The following is a 22,033-nucleotide window of genomic DNA, read 5'->3' on the forward strand; positions in this document are numbered from 1 at the left end:
AGATGCAGTCACACTGGAGATTAGGAATTCTACATATGACTTTTGTGGGGACACAATTCAGTCCATAACAATTAGTACAGGAGAAAAACCATGGAGAGAATTCTAGAGGTGTCACACGTGGATGTTATAAGGTAAGTGGGTATAAAAAAGCACCTCTGAAGTCCAATAGGTCATTAGAGCTAGAGGCCGACAAGAAAGTCCCGTATGTGCCACAGTTTTGAGTTTGATGCAAGTGCAACTCTGAAGGGAAGATATTTGGGAGGCCTTGGCCAACCACTACTTCCAGCCAGGGGTGATTCTGGAGGGAGTATCTCTCAGAGTGCTGCCTACCACCATGTGCTGCTGTCATGTGTCCCAAGCCCCAGAGTTAGTTTTATCCATAAGCAGAAGCCGGTCTTTTAGTTCCCAATCTCTTAATTGGGCTGATCGTCACAATATATAGTTGACACGTGACAGCCACAGGGGAGAAGTAAGGGTTGTCTTCCCCTCAGGGAGAGTGGAAAAGCTCTAGGAGAGGGCATACCAGTAGACCAAAGGCAGCCAGTGCCGGGGAGTGGAGCCACGGGGAAGAGTGTGCTGATGACAGCCTTGTGGAGGGAGGGCAGAAAGAGCCACCACCATGACACTTGAGTTACAGATCGAGCTTGGGGATAGAGAATGGATCAGGGCACGGTAGAGCAGCAGCTGGCAAAGTGATTCTGTTGAGCTTAAGCTCATAGTGCCTTAGCAAATTAGAATGGGAAATATCTTGCTATTGTCTGTGACTCTGTGATTGTGTGAGTATGAGTGACAGAGTGGGGACAAAGATAGAGGGAGAGAGAATACATTCAGTTTTAAAGAAGGACAATAAGGGATGCCTGGGTAGCTTACTCAGTTAAGCATCTACCTTTGGTTCAGGTCATGATCCCAGGGTCCTGGGATTGGATCCCATACCAGGCTCTAGTGGGGGGCCTGCCTTCCCTCTGCCTGCTGCTCTCCTTGCTTGTGATCTCTCTCTTCCTCTGTAACAAGTAATAGTAAAAAATAAACGAGGGCGATACGTTATGTTTACTTTTGTTTCTGATGCCAGACATGGGTTCAGAGGATTGAAGAGGGAGATCCAAGGAGCTAGCCTCTCAAGAGGAGTGAATACCTAGTCACTGGTAAGACCCCTGGTCCTGCAATACAATATGGCTCCTGTGATCTGGGTCCTGTTAAACGCTTCTCAACATCCTTAACCCGATAGTTTGATTCTTCACTGCGTTCAGTGTGGGGAACTGGGAGAAGCTATGACACTTGGCCCTTTGTGGAGGAATTTTAGTAGTATAAATAGCAATAATTATCAGTTCTGGAGCACTTCCATGACTCTGCTGCAGGCATTGTGCTGTGACCTGGGTTTAGAGCAGTGAGATAAACATAGAAATAGATGTGGGCTCTGTTTCCAAGAAGCTGGAACCCACTATTCTCCTTGTCCCCTTCCCATTCTGTCTTTTTCAGCCCTTGTGCAATCCCACCAAGCAGGAAGCTTGCTTCTCCCCCTCCCTCTGCTGCTCCCCCTGATTGTGCTCTCATTCTCTCTCTCTGTCAAGTAAATAAATCAAATGTTTTAAAAAATTATAAAAAAAGGCAAAACAAATAACCATTTTTGTAGAGTGATTTTCTGAATGCAGTTATGGGCAGTGCTGGGTACTGAAGAAGACACTCTGCTGACCAGAGGAGTGGGGAAATTACAGAACAAATTCCACAGGTCATTGAATATATCACTTTCATCACCCCACCCATAGCACTCATTAATCTCTAGCCCAGCCAATATGTTGGTTATAAAAATGAGCTTTCTCCAAACTGACAGGAAGTTCTCGTTTTAGCAATGTAAATCATTCTGATCTTTATCACTAATGTGATCTAATCCTGTCTAGTAAAGAAACTTGAGAGTTCTATATCTCTGTAAACATTTAAGAAAAACAATGGACTCAACTCTAATTACTTTTTAACTAACTTGACTTGCCAAAGGAAGGAGAAAGTAAATATCAGAAATCTTACCACTAAGCACAAGTTGCAAGTTATACCTGCCAAAAGGTGGTTCAAAATATAAGTAACCAGTCTCCTTAGAAGCCTTTTACCTTCTTATATCTGTTATGTTGGGTAAATGAGTAGTTACTAAAACACAGCTGGCTCAGTGATCACAATTCAGCTTACGCTCAGAAGTATAAATAGAATACATGTTTAGCCCGGTAACTGGACACTGATACAGAATTATTCACTGGCTGATACCTAGATCAGAAACCACAAAAATTGTTCTTTTTTATGGAAGTATGGCTGTTACAATAGTCTCACCTGTACCACATAGTAATTGACTTAATTACTCTATACGTTACAGCTCTAGATGTAACATTTTAATAAAACAACAATATCTTTGATGGTATCATGGAAATGTAAGTGCCTTGTGCACTTTTCTTAATGTGTATAATTACCTAAACATCATAGTAAGTAAATCAAGGCCATTGTCAAGCTTCCGTCAAGGAGAGTCCTTAACTAGAGGGATTTCCCATTGCTCTCAGGATGATAACCTCTGAGTTACAGGTTCCATTAGTTGGCCACACACATTTGGAGCCTTATGGACTTTCTGACAGCTGAGCAGCATATCTCTGTTTCAAGCATTGTGATCCCTGTTCTTACTGCAAGAGTGACAGTTGTCACTTTTCCTGTGACCCCTGTCTTTAGGAAAGTGTCTGACTCAGAAAGTCTAGTCAGTATCCCCCAAAGGTATTTTCAGGAGAACCACCTCAAAGATGATCACCTGAGATACTGTCAAGAAAAAAAAAACTGAAATTCTAAGCAACATCCATAATAAGTCTTTTTATGGTGATAAGGAAAGATTTTCCCCTAAATACCAGATAGGCTCCATGAAAGTGAGATCTTTACCTATTTTGTTCACCGTGTCACCAGTCCCTAGAAGAGTGCCTAAGACATCACTCAAGATTAGGTTGCTTTGAATGAATCAAATGAATTAATGAACTGTAGCCTTTGATAGTGAGGTAGTTTATGGTCCTTAGGCAAGAGATGGGATTTGTGTTGGGATTTCAAGAATGGGAGGGGCCGAAGAGAAAATTGAGAAGCTAAATGTGAAAATATGCAATTTACTGACTGGATTAGTTCTGAATACATTTCAAACATAATTAAACTATAGCTGTGGGTCTATATGCATTTTCATAATTTTCCCTTGAAAATGTGAGGCATACAGATGTCATCTCCAGTGAATTCTCCTTGTACATATACAGAATCACCAAAAAAAAAAAAAAAAAAAAAAAGGCATTCTGACTGTCCTCAGCCCACCCACTCCAGGATTGTGACTCTTTCTTCCCCATGTTCTTTCTGACATCATGGACTTTCAGGTTGACCTCTCCCATCTTGGGTCCCACTCTCATTAGCTGTAGAAGTCATGCGATGTTTGCGATGTGAGGGTGGCAATACTTTCTAACCTTTGGTTACAATATGTCTTTGAAAGCCAGTGTTTATTCTGCTTTTACAGCATTTCTCCATTTGAACTGGCCACCTTTTAAGTGGTCATGAGCCACATGTGGCTACTAGCCATGGGACTTGGACGGCAGAGGTGTGGAAAGTCCGCACATTCTTCCACTCAAAGGATATTGTGAGTTATGCTACATATTTTTTTAAGTGTCTTTTTTAGATATTTAAATTCAATTAGCCATTAGATAGTACATCATTGGTTTCAGAGAATTTAGTAACTCATCAGTTGTGGATAACACTTGGTGCTCATCACATCACGTGTCCTCCTTAATGCCTATTACCCAGTTACTCCGTGTCTCCCACTCCCCTCCCCCCCAGAAACCCTCAGTTTTTTTCCTATAGTTAAAGGTGCCTCATGGTTTGTCTCCCTTTCTGATGACTCCCATTCAGTTTTCCCTTCCTTCCCTCTGATCCTCTGTACTACATCTTAATCTTAACAGTAAAGTCAAGCAGTGGTAGTAATTCAGTCATGGAGTCATGCATATTCTAAATCTGATGAGGTGGATTCCTATACTGCCTTTGTCTCTGCTAGAGCGCTTACATTTGTTATATTATTGCTGCTGTGTTCATGTTTCTCGTTCACTGAATGTCTGATAAAAGAATTAGTAAAATGTGTGACTGCAGAAAATACAATGGTCATGGATGATGAAGATTTTCTCCTTGACCAGACTTGAGTCAAGTTCCTCTGAGTCCTCTTTCTGTCCAGCCTTGACCTCAGGCTCCGCCCACTTAGCCCAGTTTTAGCAAGAAATCTGCTTAGTCAATTTTTCAGCAATCTCCTATCCTACTCTTGATATCTGATCAAATTTCTTATCTCTCACCCCTGGTACCTTACCACTCTTTTTTTTTTAAGATTTATTTATTTTGACAGAGAGAGAGAGCCTGAGCAGGGGGAGTAGCAGAGGGAGAGAGAGAACCAGACTCCCCACTGAGCAGCAAGCCCAATGCCAGGCTTGATCCTGGGATCAGATCATGACCTAAGCCAAAGCCAGAGATTTAACCAACTGAGCCACCCAGGTGCTTCAGTATCTATAACGATTAATATCTGATCAAATCCCTTATTCCCAGGGCACCTGGTTGGTGCAGCTGGTTGAACGTTTGACTCTTGGTTTCTGCTCTGGTCATAATCTCACGGTCCTGAGATTAAGCCTCACCTCAGGCTCTATGCTCAGTGAAGAGTCTGATTAAAATTCTCTTTCCCTCCCCCTCTACCCCTACCTCTGCTCCCTCTCTCTAAAATGTATTAATAAGTCTTTTAAAAAATTCCTTATCCCCTGCTCTCAATAGTTTATGGCCCTAGCCTTCCTTCAACAATATTACTGTCCAGATGGTTTAGCCAGAATCCCTTCATCCTTACCCTTGATGTTCATCTTAATTTTACATTCAGTGACCCCCACCATGCTCTTTAATTGTAAATCTCCATTTGTCTAAGCTGAGCCAGATTTCTCTCCCATACTATAAAATAAAATCCCATCATAGTAGCATCCCTTGAATAAAATTTTCCTTACTGTCTTTAATGGGTATCACAATTTTTTTTTTCTTAAACAGTCAGGAGGGTGCTAATGGAGTACCATGACAAAAGGCCTAACTTCCTATAATGGACATGTCCTTGGTTTACTTGACAAATACTCTTTTTCTCTTCTAAGGAAAATTTCCAGTTCTCAGTATAACTGCCAACTGGCCCAGGGGTGAACAAGTGAGTCAAATGAGACCAAAATGAAAATTCTGTTGAGACACTGGACCTTGAGGATTCAAGCCAAGGACAAAAAAGTGTTGGTACTCCATTATTCTGATGGTCCATTAACTCTTGCTTTTTTGGTTCCTGTGTCTATCACTGCCCCTGCCGTTTTGAAGATAATGACCATTCATCTGAGTACACAGTTCGCAGAATCCCTTTGCAGTGGCCCATGTTGGCCAAGGTAGTAGAGCATAATAGATCTCTGTAAGTTTTTAAAAAATGTCTTTGTCCCTGTTGCCCATGGCCATTAAAGACAAAAGGTCGGGGGTAGGGGGATATTGGAAAAGGTGAAGTTATAGCTACTCACTGATTTTGTGATTGGTAGAGAGAAAGCAACACCTATATACAGGGCCAGTGGGTGAGTGGAGGAAACATCTTTGGCTCTTGGAGGAATGGGGGAAGGAGAATTATTAATAATCTTTGTCTTTGGAACTGCCCCTGAAGACTTCCCCACACTGGAAAATGACCTAGTGTGACTCTCCTAAACTTCGGCAAGCCCCTTAAATTTAATTGATATCTAGATCTGATACTCCCTGCTGGATAACTCTGATCATTATTTGATTGTTACTTATTTTGTTTTAAAATTATTTTTAAAGAAAATTTTAATCTAAATACAATTAATTAACATATAATACTATTTTCAGACATACAGGTTAGTGATTCATCAGTCTTTTATAACACCCAGTGCTCACTGTATCACATGCCTTCCTTAATGTCCATCACCCAGTTACCCCATCCACCCATCCCCCTCCCCTCCAAGAACCCTCAGTTTGTTTCCTGTGATTAAGAGTCTCTTCTGAGGGGTACTTCGCTGGCTCAGTGTGTTAAACCCTCTGCCTTTAACTCAGGTTATGATCTCAGGGTCCTGAGATCGAGCCCCACATCATGCTCTCTGCTCCCTGGGGAGTCTGCGTCCTCCTCTCTCTCTTCCTGCCTCTCTGCCTACTTGTGATCTCTGTTTGTCAAATAAGTAAATAAAAATCTTTTTTTTTTTAAGTCTCTTCTGGTTTGTCTCCCTCTTTGACTTCATCTTGTTTTATTTTTTTCCTTTCCTCCCCTATGATTCTGTTTGGTTTCTTAAACTCCACATATGAGTGAGATCATATGATAATTGTCTTTCTCTGACTGACTTATTTCGCTTGGCATAATACCCTCTACTTTCATCCCTGTCATTGCAAATAATTGCCATTTATTTTAACTCGACAGAGAAGGCCACTAGAAACAGCAGGTGATGGCCCCAGCTCCTGTCCCTCCATGCAGAACATCTGTCAACACCTGTGGACACCTTTTCCTCCCCCCATTCCTATGAATGTTGCTCAGTTGTTACATGGCATGGACAAATGCTGTTGGCTGGTGGCATGGACACACTGGACAAGCTTGGCCTTCGGTAAAACAAAGGCTGAATTCAATTACTCAAACTGAAACAAGAATGCTTGGATGAACAAGCCTGCCAGGAAGGCCCACTGGAGGTACTCAACCTGTGCCCCTTCCCTCTTTGGACCAAGAACCTGAACTTGAGAGATAAATGGCTTATCCAAGGTTATGTCAAGGTTACACAGAGCTGAAACTAGACACAGGTGTACATGCCTATTGATCAAGGCTGGCTGTGAAATCGAACTGCCTCAAATCTTGATTCTTTTTGCCACTTCTTATTCTCTGACCCTGTTTTTCATAGTTTAGGATGTAGGAATAATAAAAATATCAGCTAATGGGGTATCCTGACTTTTTGATGTTTTAGTTCTTGTCACACATTTACCATAATGCTTAGCACATGGATATGTGTGTGCACACACATGCACATGCTTGACACTCAAAAAATTGTTCCCTGATATTAACTTTATCAGTGCACTTTGCATCCACCACCAATTGGCTCTTTTATAACAAACTGATTAAAGCAGAATTGTCAAGGGAGGAACTTCAAAGCCAAAGCATTAAGTGCTTTGAAAAACCAGCACCTGGGAGGATTTGTCTCAGCATCTGTGATTAGAAGGCAGCAGAAAGAGACTTTGGGGACACAGTTTACCCCTTCATGAAGCAGCCATTCAAAACTTTCTCAGAAGGGCTAATGCCTAATCTTCCAAAGACCAGCAAGAACAAGCTTATGGTCTGTTAAAATCAGATTTTTAAAAGATTTTTATTTATTTATTGGAGAGAAAGAGAGAGTGAGAGAGAGAGCATGAGAGGGGAGAAGGTCAGAGGGAGAAGCGGACTCCCCATGAAGCTGGGAGCCTGGTGCAGTCCTTGATCCTGGGACTCCAGAATCAAAATCAGATTGATTGACTTAATACAGTCACGGAGGACATTCCTCAGGAGTCACAGAATGCTGGTTGCCATGAGGGAGGAGTCTTTTACAAAGTCTGGGCTCTCACAGAAGGAGTCTGAAGCACGTGTATGGAAAGCAGAGGTCAGTTCTGGATTAGAAGCTCTTTCTGAGGGGAAATGAGTAGAAGCAGGGATTAACCAGGACTTGGGCTCTGCCTTATTCAGTTCAGGCTGCTGCAAAAAATGATGACAGACTGGGTGGCTGAAACAGCAAAACATGTACTATTCCTTGCAGTTCTAGAGGCTGAGAAGTCCAAAAGCAAGATCCTGGGAGATCTGACATCTAGCAAGAGACTGCTTCATCTTCTATAGATGCTCATATTTCCGTTGTAGCCTTGCATGGATGACAGCTGGCAGAACAATCTCTCAGGTCTTTTCTCAGAAGTGCTTTTATCTCATTCACAAGGGTTCCAATCTCATGACCTCATCACCTCTCAAAGCCCATACCTCCTGATGGCACTCCTTGAGGGTCAGGGCTTCAACATCTGAATTGGGACAAGACACAAACATTCAGTCCATTAGCAAGTGTTGTCATGAGGACAGCGTAGCTTATCAACTGGGTATCCCCAGGAATCCATGGGACTAGCAAAGCAGAATCTGGGGGCGTCACTGGTAGGAAAGCAGGAGTTCCCCAAGAGAGAGTCCTCATTGCATTTTACAGAGACAGCATGACCCTTAAAAAACAATAGTTTCCGCGACTTATACAGCAGTCTTTATCTCTGCCTGTCCTCCCTGCTGGATTCACAGCAAGCCTGCTTCTTTCTTTTCCAGTACAAATGGATTTCCACTCTCTGAATCCTGATGAATTTTTGCTCTTTTGCAGTTAGTAGGTTGTCCCTCAGGATTCTGCAAGGGCAAGGGCAAGACTTGAGAAATCCCAGAGTTTTCAGCTTGTCACCCAGAAGGAAACCAGGCTATTTGGAATGCTGGAAAGGATTCAGAGTAGGGGAAATCGTCTTGGACATATGACACCACCCACACATTCAGCGGTCCCCTGGACACAAACCCAGACGTTGATACTGATCCTGAACCATGCTCTCAACTCAGACCCCTGTGATCCTCACCACAGTGCTTTCAGATCAGTGCAGCCATGCCCATAGGCACAAACTCTTAAGCCTAGATTCTATCCTGAGAGGTCTGTCCCCAACGGCCTGGTTCCAAAGCCTCAGAGATTGGGGACAGTGAGGAACACCATAGGACTCACCCTGCCACCCCGAAAGAAACCATGCCATTTGGAACTCCAGAAAGGATTCAGAGGAACTGAAATCTGCATTCCTACCTCTGGACACCCCCATATTCAGCAGGCCCCTGGATGCAAACCTGGAGCTTGACACTCACTCTGAACCAATCCCTCGACTGCCCCTCCCCCCGAAAGATGGACAGAGTGCTGGCAGATCGGGCCTGCCATGTGGTGGGCCATAACCATAACCTTTGGTTTGGTCCTCAGGATTCTGACCCCAAAGGCCTTGCAGTAGATGCCCTACAATTTGGGGACACCTGGGCAATCCCAGAGGACTCAGCCTGCCGCCCAGAAGGAAACTGTGCCATTTGGAACTCCGGAAAGGATTCAGAGGAGCAAAAATCTGCATGCCCAGCTGAGGACACACCCACACAGAGCTGACTCCTGGACACAAAGCCAGAGCCACCCTCACCTACACTGTCAACTCAGCCACCCAGACAGCTCTCCATGGGGTCTTCAGGTCAGTCCCGCCATGTCCCTGGTCCCTAACACTAACCCTTGGATGAGTTCTGTAATGATCTCCTCATTTCAGGTTATGTGGTGGTTCTGCAGGACATTGTCCTTGTGTGGGGTCAAACACACAAGCATCCCGTATGAAGTGGCAAACGTGGTCAAAAAATGACGGCTGGGGAATCTGAGTGTGGAGACAGCACGTATTTGAGCTGCTATAACAAGCTGACTGCACTTTGAAATCACCGCAGAGGAAATGACTCTTCCAAACATCCATGTTAGCACGATGACACGGAAGCAGAGAGGACATCAGACTTTGGGATGGAGGCCAAGCCCTCCCAGATCCAGGTCACCCAAAATGGAGAGGACACATGTTATCAAGAGACTCATGGGAGGATTAAGTCATGGGCCCCTGTATTTCAGGTGCAGTAGAAGCAGTGGATTTGGAATTTCAATTTTCCACAACGTTCCACCACAAGCTGGTTAGAACTGTGCAAAAGCAGGAAGGGAAGCCCCAGTAAAGTGGACTGGGGATGCCAGAAGGGGAGGCTGGAAGGGGGCGCCTGGTGCTCAGTGCCCATTACAGACCCCACATTGCAATCCCCCACAGGAGAGACTCACCCATTCCAGGCCCCACAGGGGAAGCTGGAGGTTCATCTCCTGACTTTTTGTAGGAGCTTTGCAGCTCAGCTGGTGAGAATTCTCCATCACCCTGCCTTTCTCCAGGGGACTTTCCTTCCAAGCACCCTCCCCAACTTCTTCCTCCTCAATGAAATAATGTTCCTCTCCTTTGTTTCTTGCACTTGCCTGTGATGGGACCGTAGCTTGCTCAGCCCAGACTGCCATTCTCTGCTCTTCCCAAATAAACCCATGCTGCTGGTCAAATAACTGGCAGATTGAGTTTAAGGCAAATCGAACTATTAAATTCAAGAACTTGCAAGGAACAAAATCAATATGCACAAATTAGTGGCACTCCTACGTGCTCGGAAGGAACCATCAGAAAGAGATTATGGAGAAAAATCTCATTTAGACCTTCATCCAAGACAGCAAGATACCCGGGAGGCCCCTGAACCAAGAAGGTGAAAGACCTGTCCTCTGACAGCCCTACAACAATGACGACAGACAGGGAGGGGGACACACGGAGATGGGGAGGCACTGTGCTCAGGGAAGAACCCACACTGGGAAAATACCTACTCTCCCCAAAACCATCTAGAGTCCTCACTCTGGCTCCCAAACTTCCGGAATTGGCGCCAGCCCGGAGTGGGTGTGGACACGGGAAGGACCCGGCAGGGCTGAGGAGGGGGGAGCACAAGCATCGAGGCAGGCGGACGCTCCCTGGCTGCAGACCATCTGAGGAGCCCCCGGAACCGTTTCTGCGAGCACACAGACACAGTCGAAGACCAAGGAGCACCCGAGTCCAGAAAGGGGGGACCCCACAGCCCCGCGCACAGCACAGCAGGAGGCCACGTCTCCTCACACAAAACGATGGAAGCCCCTGTGTCTACACAGGGCGCCCTTCCTCTGTGGGGTCCTGAGACCACGAACCGCTTGACAGTTTACTCAGGTGGCTTCTCCTCACCTCCTCCAGCGTCTGGTCCTTAGGAGGTTGGACTGCTGCCAGTGTGGGCGCGTCCTCCACAACGGGTCCGGTCAGTGTGGCTGCAGAGCCACACCCTCCTCAGCTTGTCCTGTCAGGGTGGGAGGCGCCCCACATTCTCCAGAAGTCTCCACAGTAGGTCCTGAAGAGGCGGGGCTCTGGTCCCAGCTGTGGCTGTGCAGCCTGGGCTCAGGGCGGGAGCTGGGGTCTGGCGCCCTCTGCAGGCGGTGGAAGGCAGTGCAGGACTGTGGGAGCTCACCCTTCAGTGGAAGGTCCTGCTCCCTCCCGGGGTCCAGCTGACACCATTTCATTCCAGAAATTCAAGCTACATGGAGCCCAATATCCCCCAACTTCCCCCAAAATAGCTAAGGAACAATGAATTGGAAACAATGTGGAATTACAACAGTCCTTGACCCAAACAGTGGCACTGAACTTGGCCCTGATGCAGACCCACACTCTGACCTCAACTTGGTCTCAAGCCTGGACCCTACCCTAATCCAAGACCCTAACCCTAGCCCCCAACCCAAACAATGTTCACAAGACTCAAAAGGTAGAAACTGCAAATATCCATCAATGGCAAGTGCATAAGCAAAGTGTGGTGAAGGGTTTGAATTTGGGTTCAGGTTCAGGTTTTAGTCATAGTTCTAGATCAGGCTTTGGGTTTAGTGTTAGGGTGAGGATTTTGAGTGAAGGACAAAGGAATAGAGTTATAGTTTAGGGCTTTAAGTTTATGATTTATGCTTTAGGACTCAGGGCTTATGGGATAAAGTTCAAGGTCAAATTTGGGGTTTGGCTTCATGCTGAGATTTGGGTTTAGGGTTCATGACTTGGAGGTCTGGTTTAGGGTATGGGTTCGTGGTTCAGGGCTTGGATCCAGGGCTCAGGTACAGGCTTTGGGTTCCATTTTAGTTTGGGATTCAGGGTTCTAGTTTGGGCTTTAAGGTCAGCTTAGGTTTCAGCGTTGTTAGGGGTTAAGGTTAGGTTTAGGGATGACACATTTTCTTCAGTTGTCATCATGGACAAAAAAATTCTATCTGAAGTTTCTAAGTCAGAAATGTATTTCATCTGGGGGGCGCCTGGGTGGCTCCGTGTGTTAAGCCTCTGCCTTGGGCTCAGGTCATGTTCTCAGGGTCCTGGAATCGAGCCCTTCATCAGGCTCTCTGCTTGGTGGGGAGCCTGCTTCCCCATCTTTCTCTCTGCCTGCCTCTCTGCCTACTTGTGATCTCTTGTCTGTCAAATAAATAGAATCTTTAAAAAAAAAAAAAAGAAATGTATTTCATTTGGGTGTCAGGAGCTGGTTTGGAATTTAGGATCCCAGTAACTCCCTACCAACAGCATTCTGATCCTAGAGTCTCCCAGTCACCCAGAAGCGGCTGTTGTCTTGGCTCAAACTTGGCTCTCTGCCCTTGATAGAGAAGGGCAAGTTGGTGCCAAAGTTGGGATTTCACAATGGTAGAGGTGTGAAACCAGCTATTGTGGAACCATCATGGAAAATGAGACAGGACACAAATAACTGGTTGACTCCTGATTCTTCCACAAAAACAAAGACCAAGTTTCCAGTAGAATCTGATAATGTTCCCTAGGAAGGCCTATGGTACTCATTACCAGTACCAAAAGAGGACCCCTCCCCTGGTTTAAATTAAGAATCACAGCAGGATATTTCCTACTTAGTGTCAAAAATAAAATTTTATTTTTTGGCTGTTCCAGTGGACAATTTGTGGAAGCACTGACAACCTTTTCATGCTCAAATTCCCATCCACGCAATGCAGGCAACGTTGTAATGCATTGCTTCTTGGAATACCAAGTACAAAAAGGGCTATTAGAAGTAGTAAAAAGACACCAAATATGAAATTCAGAAAAAGCACCATTTATGGGCACCTAATGTAGATCCCTAACCATAAGATCTAACATATCATCCTATAGATTTCACTTACAAAAATCATCAGTAACAGTAGTCTACTGACCACTGTAACCACCCCACCATTGACCTCTAGGCCTGTAATACACACTCCAACCACTGAGACACAGTTCTCAGCAGCAGAATGGGCCTTGCCCAGTCCGGGTGGACCAACTCTTAATGTAAAGCCAAAAAATCCTGCTCCTTGGAAATCCCAGCCATTAGGACACAGTCACAGAAACCATACCCAGAACTCAATAAAGGACAGACATCCCATGGGGTGGATGCTGCAGATCACCCCCACTCCCATGAAGTAGCTCTACAGCGGACTCCAGGTCTGTCCTCTTCCTGGGATCACACATGGCACCACTCCCTCCTCAGAACTAAACTGTGAACTGTCCTCAGCAGGCCTGTTTGCAGGCTCACAGAAAGCCAGACACTTTCTTGAGAGCACTCAGCCTCTCATGCCTATCTCAGCAGATGGAGGAAACTGTCTTCCCGACTTCCGTACCAACTAGAGAAGACTTGGAACAAGTCTTGCCAGACTCTATGCAAAGGCATATTCTCCATCTGCAAAATGATGGATGGTGAAACACCACGGATTCCCTGCACCTTCTTGAACCTAGGTAAGTTGGAGCTATAGCTTGCCCAGAGCTATTATCCCCAACCCCCTAAACACACACACTTCCATTGTGCACTCTGGGCCAGTTTCCATCCACTTTGCTCCTCAGTCATTGTCTCTGCAGAGAAGTACATCAGTACTGAGGTTCTGCGACTGAGGTGCTAGGTGCTAAGCCAGCACCTTGGACCCACTTACTATTAGAAATTAATATTCGTTTTATTAACAGATGCATCCCATAAGATCTTGCCACCACAGCCATTAGAAAAGTCATTACAACATGTGCCAACCTCCATGGCTCCACTCCCTGGCTCCAGGTATTGGTTCATTCATGGTCATGTGACCTGGTCCCAGCCAATGAGGTGGGAGGAACCTTGGGTCTTAGCTTGCAGGGCCAAGGATGGGGTGAACTGCCCAGGACAGGGGGGGTTTCCATCATGACTGCAGAAGTGGCCTCAGCCAGGCCTGTGCCAGTGCCACAGAGAGCTTAGGAAGCCAGATGCTCCATTACATTGCTGAGGGATGAATCAGACTTGTCCTGAAGCCCACACATGCTACAACCTCTGCTAACTCAGGATAACCCTAAATGTGCTCATGGTCTTGGCCTGAACAAAATGACCATCTATGTGGTATATAACCTGCAAGATATACCCACCAGGCAGTGGGGACTGTCTCAGCCAAACAATACCTACATGGAATTCAACCACAGAGAAACGTCTTGTGGCTAACTTGAGGCCTACAGAGAAATTCAGGAGAATTCCCGAGGCCTTCATTCTTGGCCAATCTCACTATCATCTTTTTTTCCTTTCAAGTGGAGGGGCCAGGGTCAGGCAGGATATGTCCCAGTGTACTCCCACTCTGCCACTGGAAAAGAAGATAGCAAAAGAGAATTTATCTCAATTTCACATGAAGAAGCAATGTTTGCTCCTGAGTTAATACACAAGAGAGTCAACCTAACAGAGATCACAGAAGCTAATGTTTATGATGTCTTAAGAGAAGGCAAACAATGTTGGGCATGAAACTGGCGGTATCTTTTTGCATTTTAAGCATTTTTACTTCAACTTTTTTCGATAGATGAAATGATTCCACTCTCTTTTTGCCTCACTGGGTTTGGGGAAGATAGTATTTTCTCTCATTTATGGATAAGCTTTATTTTTTGTTTCTCTGTGGGGTTTCATAGAACTAGAATATCTTCTGGTAGAACATAGGTAAATCATGAGCACTCCGGCGGGGGGGATGGGAATGTTCTCCCACAGCTTTCCAGTACCTACACAACTCTTTCTTGGATTCATCTCCTGCTTACCCTTCTGCATCTGCTCACTCTTTTTTATTATCTTCATTTGTAGATATTTTGTTTCAGATTGAATCCATACCAATGGCTGTCCCTACTCACAAGCCATCATTTGACTCTTTGCACTATTATTTCTTGGTTCTTAATTTTGCCTATCAGAGGAATGCTGTTTACCATGATGCAGACAAAAGCCCACCGTGGCACAATTCAGCAGTCACTCATGGATTCTCAGATCCCAGTTCAGGTCTGGGCTTTTCCTTTTTCTACAAGAACAGTGTGTGTGTGTGTGTGTGTGTGTGTGTGTGTGTGTGTCTGTGTGTCATTCTGATTGTGAACTTTTTATTTCATTCCTTTTAAAAAAATTAGAAATATGCAACAAGATAGAAAAAGTAGTTAATATCTACAAACAGTTTTGCATTAAACTTTTTGTGTACATGTCTCCAATGGTGTAAGAAAGAAAAATATTGTCTCAGTTTTTATGACTTTCTCTATTTTCCCATGTACCTTGGAACACTTCTAACAACTCACAGGAATTTTCTCAGACTATATTCTTCTTATCAGCATTTTGATTTGCTAATAAACACAACAATAAAATAAAAATATTCAGGCCATAGGCTGGAAATACATGTTCACTGAGTCTGTAATTCTATGGTGCAATGATTGTAATCAAAAGTTCTGCAAGGGTCAGGAGATAGCAGTGCAAAATAAAATCTATTCAACTTAGATACTTATCAAAGGAATACCACTTAAGATAGAAAACTGCCACTGAATCAACAGTTCATTTCTTAAATCAGACTATGGTATTGTACAATGCAGAACTCCACTCATATTTATTATTCTGTCATTTGGTCACAGTACTTCCTTTGACCTGCAAGACTCAATTCATCCCTTCTTCTTCAGATTTACCGCAATTTACAAGAGAAAATGTTATGTTCAAATATTTTAAAAATATCCTGTGGGTTCAAAAATAATTTCTGCTTATCACCTAAAATTGATATTTTATGAAATTCCTATAAATTTAATGTAGGAAAGTTTATCTTCCACTAATTTCCCAAATGCAACAAGAAGTTAAGCTGAACATAGGACATCATTTGCATATTAATTCTGCATTGATAAGAATGTGGTGATTGTCATCCTGGATCAGAATCATGGCAAATTATAGGATGGAGCCTCTTTACATAATTGAGTTGTTCATTCAGCAAATATTTCTTGGCACTTGCCAAAATTAAGAATCTGATTAAAATGATAAGAAAAAAGCAGTGAACCGAGTAAAGAAGATCTGAATTCATGATACTTATACTCTATGCCAATTTTGAAGTAAAATATGTATCAGATTATTTTTATAGTGACTTATGATTGTCATTCATATACATACACATGTATAGACACATGCAATTAAATATCATTAAATAATTACATAGTTACAGGAAAGAGTGGCTATTATTGTAGTGATTGTTAGCTTAACAAAACAGAATCTCTCAATTATATTGTTCATTGTACAGGAAAATCCTTTAATTGGTTTGTTTTAAATTTGCATTGTTGAAGTTACACTGATTGTCCTAATCCTGAAAAGTAATTATTTAGTGACCATATATCAATACACGCAGTATTCATACGAAGGACCATTTCATATTTAAGAGTTCTTGAAGACACCAAGCATCTCATGGTTATCCTTTTACAACTGTTGCTTTTCAAAGTGAACATACAATTGATATTTTTAGTTAAACTATGCATTAACCATATAAGAGAAAACTCTTCTATGTTCCCATGCAACTTACCTGAGTTGTGGCCTGTAGTTGTGAAAACTTCATTTTGTATACATAACACTGTTACAAAATGCTACATCTAGGTTAGATGTATGGATGCTTTTTTCCATGGTTTTCTGATAAATTAATATGCTCTATTTCACAATGCAGTGTGAGCCCTCATTTCTCAATGACTTTGCCCATGCTACTTCCTCTGTCTAAAATGGTCTTAAAAAATAAAATAAAATAAATTAAAATAATTAGTTTTATGTTTTGCTAAATTTCTTCCTCGTTCAAGATTCAGTTCAGTGATTATCTAAAAAAAATGGTACAATTTTTGCTTTCTCTCTCTCCATTTCTGTGCAAAACACATTAAACTTTCATCACTTTATTTTATAATGAACTTTGTTATTCCAGTGATACAGATGAGACATAAAAACTCATAGGAATTTTTTAACTTCCCCAAAGGCAAACAGGTGGTTAAGCTGGAAATTGACATCAAGCCATCTGGCTACAAAGTGAGCATGCATACTTTCCTGCACTCATATTTATAGACTCTTTTTTTTTTAAAGATTTTATTTATTTATCAGAGAGAGAGAGATGGGGAGAGAGCGAGCACAGGCAGACAGAATGGCAGGCAGATGCAGAGGGAGAAGCAGGCTCCCTGCTGAGCAAGGAGCCCGATGTGGGACTCGATCCCAGGACGCTGGGATCATGACCTGAGCCGAAGGCAGCTGCTTAACCAACTGAGCCACTCAGGCGTCCCCTGCACTCATATTTAATTCTAACTTTCAAATAATCTTTTTTTTAATGTGGTCATATCTCCCATTAAACTATAGGTTTCTGGAGGGTCAGAGCTATTCATTTTTCTTTTCATTTTTCTTATGATGCCTGTTTATCATTTGATAATCCATAAATGTGAATTGATAAATGAATGGATATGTCAATGACTCAATTTGTTTTGCATTCCATGCCAGTACATATTATTTTAAACAACTTTTTTTTTTGTTGAAAACTTGTTACTTATATAAAAGTAAAATTCACTTCCTCTGAGTGTTCCATTTTCCCTTAGTTAAATATCTTGGTGAACCTTAGTGTATTCCCTTCCAATATTTAAAACCAACTCTATAACAAAGCAAATCTTCCCATTTCCTTCATTACTTTTCATATGCAATAACTTTATTGTATGGTCTTTGCTATACTTCTTTATTAAAATTGTATTCAATTCAGTGATATCCAAAAACTAATGATCAAAAACTCATTTTTTCTCTATCTAATTGTGAGTAGTAGAGTCTCATATAATGGGACAAAATTGGTCTGATTTGGAAGAAGCAGTGATATCATATTCTTGAGGCTCTGATTTCATTATGCCTTCCAAATGTTAGGTTTTCTTTTCTCTCATCTTATCTGTTTTCTTTTCCTCTTTTTTTTTCACATTGCCTTTTTCCTCCTCCTCTGTCTCTTCTTCCTTTTTCTAATTTTCTTTTTTAAGTCTGTTCTCATTTCTTTGAGAATTACATGGTTAACATTAACTTTAAAAAATATATTTAAAATGTTGAAAATGAAGAAATTATATTGATCATATACTAAACAAAATGCACGTATGCAGGTTTGATTGAGATACCAAAACAGTATCACAAAAGTTTACTATTTAATAGGCATTAAATACAAAAATATATACAAAAGTATACCTATTTAATAGGTATTAAATACTTATTTAATATGTCCCAGTATTTTGGCTCAAAGTGGTTGCAGTTTATTTGAAGACATTCACACATCCACCTGAAACTATAAGTAAAATTCAATATTGAAAGTACAGTCTGAATAACATTATAGATCACTATATTATTGTGATTAACAGCACAATTCCAGCTAAAGATAACATGATTGAGTCCCAATATAGATTTGATTTGTGAGTGCTCAAGTAGTAACAATAAATGTTAATAGTAAATCTTTTTCTATAGTCCATATAAGGCATGAAGGTCAGATAGAAGAGTCTGAATCATGTAAAAAGCTTTAGCAGAAAATTAGTTAGTAGAACATCAAGCTGGAAAACCTCTGTCACTGAATATAGTTTGAGGCATGAATTTAGCATATTTGTGTAATGCAATAGTGAGATAAATACATTAACCAGCACCTTTAGTTACTTTAACTATATTGAATAAGAGCAAAAAAAAAATTGCAAAATAAGTGTACTGACATATGGAGGGGTACTAAATGAATCAGTACCTTTCTAGGAGGATGTGAAGAGAAATCTCTCTCTAACTTGCAAATTAAAGGATGAGTATTACTTAGCATGTTGATGGTTGAGAGGCACAAGATACTGTTCCTGGGAGAGTGAACAGTAGGTATGAAGACCTAAGAGCACAGTTAGTTGTTGAACTCCAAGTATGACTGCAGTACAAAGTTGAACCAAAAGTAGAATTGAGGGTTAAAGTTAGCAAGATGCTAACTGGCTGACCACTTTATAGAGGCCAGAATAAACTTTCTTTGTTGTTGTTGTTGTTGTTGTTTCATGTTGCTTTGTTTTCTTTCTTGTTTCTTTTGTTTGATTGCTTTGTTCTTTTTGTGTTGTTGTTTGATAAGATGAACATATCCCTAGTGGTGGAGAATGTGGTTTATTTAGAAAGGAGAGGAGGATTTAACTTGAGTTAAATCAAGTTATTATGGTCCACATTAGACGGAAGCAAGTGTGACATGGTTGAAAGTGATGAATTTGAGACCCTATGAAGAATTAATCAAGAAAACATTTATTAAAAAGGTTTGATTCATGTTTATTTAGATGAAACAATGAATTTTGTTTTTATTTGTTGGTAAATTTATTTGCTTTTTTACTTACTTGCAATTTGCTCTGCTTCAAAGGGTGTTACATATAAAGGACATCTAACATTACACATTTATCAGCCATGGGGGTAAAGTCAGTGAAAAAGAGAAATTATAACAAGTAATATTTTGACCTTAGTGGTTATTACATTAATAGAAATAGAAAAGTCTGAATGAGGGGGAGGTGATGAATAAGATATGCTACACTAAGATGAAAGCAAAGAATCCCAGTGAGTATCATCAGCTGGCACTTGGACATAATGATCAGGGAAGAGATTTATATTTTAATGCCCCAAATATCTAAATTTAATATATAGTTTCCCTAAAGAAGTACATTCGAAGCTACCAAAGTGGATAAGTTTCTCAAGTATTTAAAGAAGGAAGAACTGGCTAAAAGCTAAATATTAGTGAATATAAACATTCCTGATTTTAAAATTTTCTCCCAGACCAAATTTTTTGGTCTGAGTTTTACCAAAGATAAGCATTACGATGCCTTTTGGTTGCTTCTATTTTATTTTTACTGTCCATTTTATCCCCAGAAGGTTAAAACATATTCATATCTTTCAAAAATCATGTATCTTTCACAAAAATACAAACTTTGTTAGAGCAATAAGGAATTTCTACATTTCAAATAAAATAATATTTTATATCTTGAAGAATTGTATATATTTTTTAAATATTGTAATTTAAATATTGTAATTTAAAGAAACTACAAAAGATTTTTATTTACCTCATCATGTGTGTGCATGCATGTGTGTGTGTATATGTGTGTATAGCTTCATAAGCTCATTTTTTTTAACCACAAATATTTAATTTTGCTACCTATGAGTTAGTTTATACTCCTAGGTGACTGATGTGAACTGCAGACCTGAATTATAGATGATGCTGAGAATATATTTTTTGAAGCAACTCAAAATACATATCAGAATATTGAAGAGCTGATCAAAATGGTTTGTTATATATAAGGAAAACGGCTTTATATTTAGGTTATATATTTCTGAAAGGTGAATACTTTTAAGTATTTAACAGTTTTAAAGAGATATCATACTCCTTTCATATGTGTTATATCTTGTCTTAGAGCCCACATCAAGAGATGTTACTTCTTCAATTACACCAATTTCTAGGTGGAAAATGATTTTATTGATTCAAACTCACACAAACACATTTGCAAAAAGTAAGTTATCATTGTATGCCAATTGGAAAAAATGAAATATCAACTGTGGCTAAGACTGGAGAAATGGGGTAGGCATAAAACTTTGAGTAAGAACATGTCCCTCCCTGATTCTGATTGCTCAATGAACCACAAATTAGAGGGGACTTCACCTCTATTCAATAATGCCTTTTATTAATTGTATCAGTGTCAATGATGTCTGTTGGTAGAATGGGTTTCCCTTACCTGATGGGTATATCATTCTTCAACTGATGTTTATCTGAAAGTTTCCTTGGCACCACATTGTTGAACATCAACTCTGGCTCTGTTGGGCTTTCTCTTGAAAATTACATCAGCAAAACTTGCCTATTTTGCACCATTGTGTCATACTTAGAGAACTTCCTGGTAAATCATTCTATCATTTTGTGTTACCAGAAGGAAAAATAAGATCACCAATTTTCCTGACTGAGAATGAAACTCACATTTCCCAATTTGAGACACTGAGTGTCTCATTCTCTCCTTGATTCTATCTTCATTTTTTCTTTCAGCAAATATTCACTGAGAGCCTTCCACCTGTCAGAAACACCAGACTGTTGAAGAAACTGTAGTGAAAAAGAAATATTATAATTCCCATCCTCAAAGAATTAGCATTCTACTAAGAAAGATGAATATTAAATAAGATAGCTAGTTCTGATCTCATGGGGTTTATATTCTGCCAGAGAAAAACTCATTAAAAGGCAATTTATGTGATTTAGTATTTAAACGTAAGTTTCATACTGAGAACTATGGGAAATCATATTGGAGGTATCTGATTTAGTCCAGCACCAGATTTTATCTTATATGGTGTTTGTTATGCTATACAGGGAATATGTGGCTAGTCAAAGAAGTTTGCTATACATTGTTTTATTTAAAATATCATTATTGACTTAATATTTAAAAGTGAAGTAGTTTCAAATTTCACAAAAGTAAGCCATCAGAAGAAACAGGTATCAGAAAATAGAATATAGAAGGGGTGCCTGGGTGGCTCAGTGGGTTAGGGCCTCTGCCTTCGGCTCAGATCATGATCTCAGGGTCCTGGGATCAAGCCCCACATCGGGCTCTCTGTTTAGCAGGGAGCCTGCTTCCTCCTCTCTCTGCCTGCCTCTCTGCCTACTTGTGATCTCTGTCTGTCAAATAAAAAAAATCTTAAAAAAGAAAAAAAAAAGGAGATAGAATATAGAAGATAAAATATATACAAGCATTCTGAAAAAGAAAGAAACATGTGAGATAGCTAGCTAGATAGCTAGATAGATAGCTACAATTCTGAAAGTGAAAGAGTATGAATAGTTACATCAGGACTATAGCAAAATCGTCCAGAGAATGATTTGGATCATTACCTTAAGAGCAATGAGAGGCCTTGAAAGTTTTTTTTTTTTTTTGAAGTATTTGTATTTATTTATTTGGCACAAAGAGAGCACAATAAGGTAGAGTAGCAGGTAAAGGGAGAAGAAGAAGCAAGCTCCTTGCTGGGCAAGGAGCCTGATGTGGGGCCGGACTCTGGGATCATGACCTGAGCCAAATGCAGTCACTTAACCAGCTGAGCCACCTGGGCACCCTTTGATGAGTTTTAAGTAGGGGAGAGATTTGTGTTTTCAAAAAAATAAATTGTAGGTTA

At 41.1% G+C, this 22,033-nt stretch overlaps 1 long non-coding RNA gene across 1 annotated transcript; it reads left to right on the plus strand.

The window, feature by feature from the left end:
- Nucleotides 1–1,074: 1,074 nt before the first annotated feature.
- LOC309858116 lies at nucleotides 1,075–6,752 on the plus strand. The gene is made up of 3 exons (XR_014308040.1): nucleotides 1,075–1,142; nucleotides 3,509–3,628; nucleotides 6,452–6,752. It is a non-coding gene; the product is annotated as an uncharacterized lncRNA (long non-coding RNA).
- Nucleotides 6,753–22,033: the final 15,281 nt, after the last annotated feature.

This window comes from Mustela nivalis, assembly GCF_964662115.1.
Source record: "Mustela nivalis genome assembly, contig: HAP1_SCAFFOLD_1871, whole genome shotgun sequence".
Taxonomy (NCBI): domain Eukaryota; kingdom Metazoa; phylum Chordata; class Mammalia; order Carnivora; family Mustelidae; genus Mustela; species Mustela nivalis.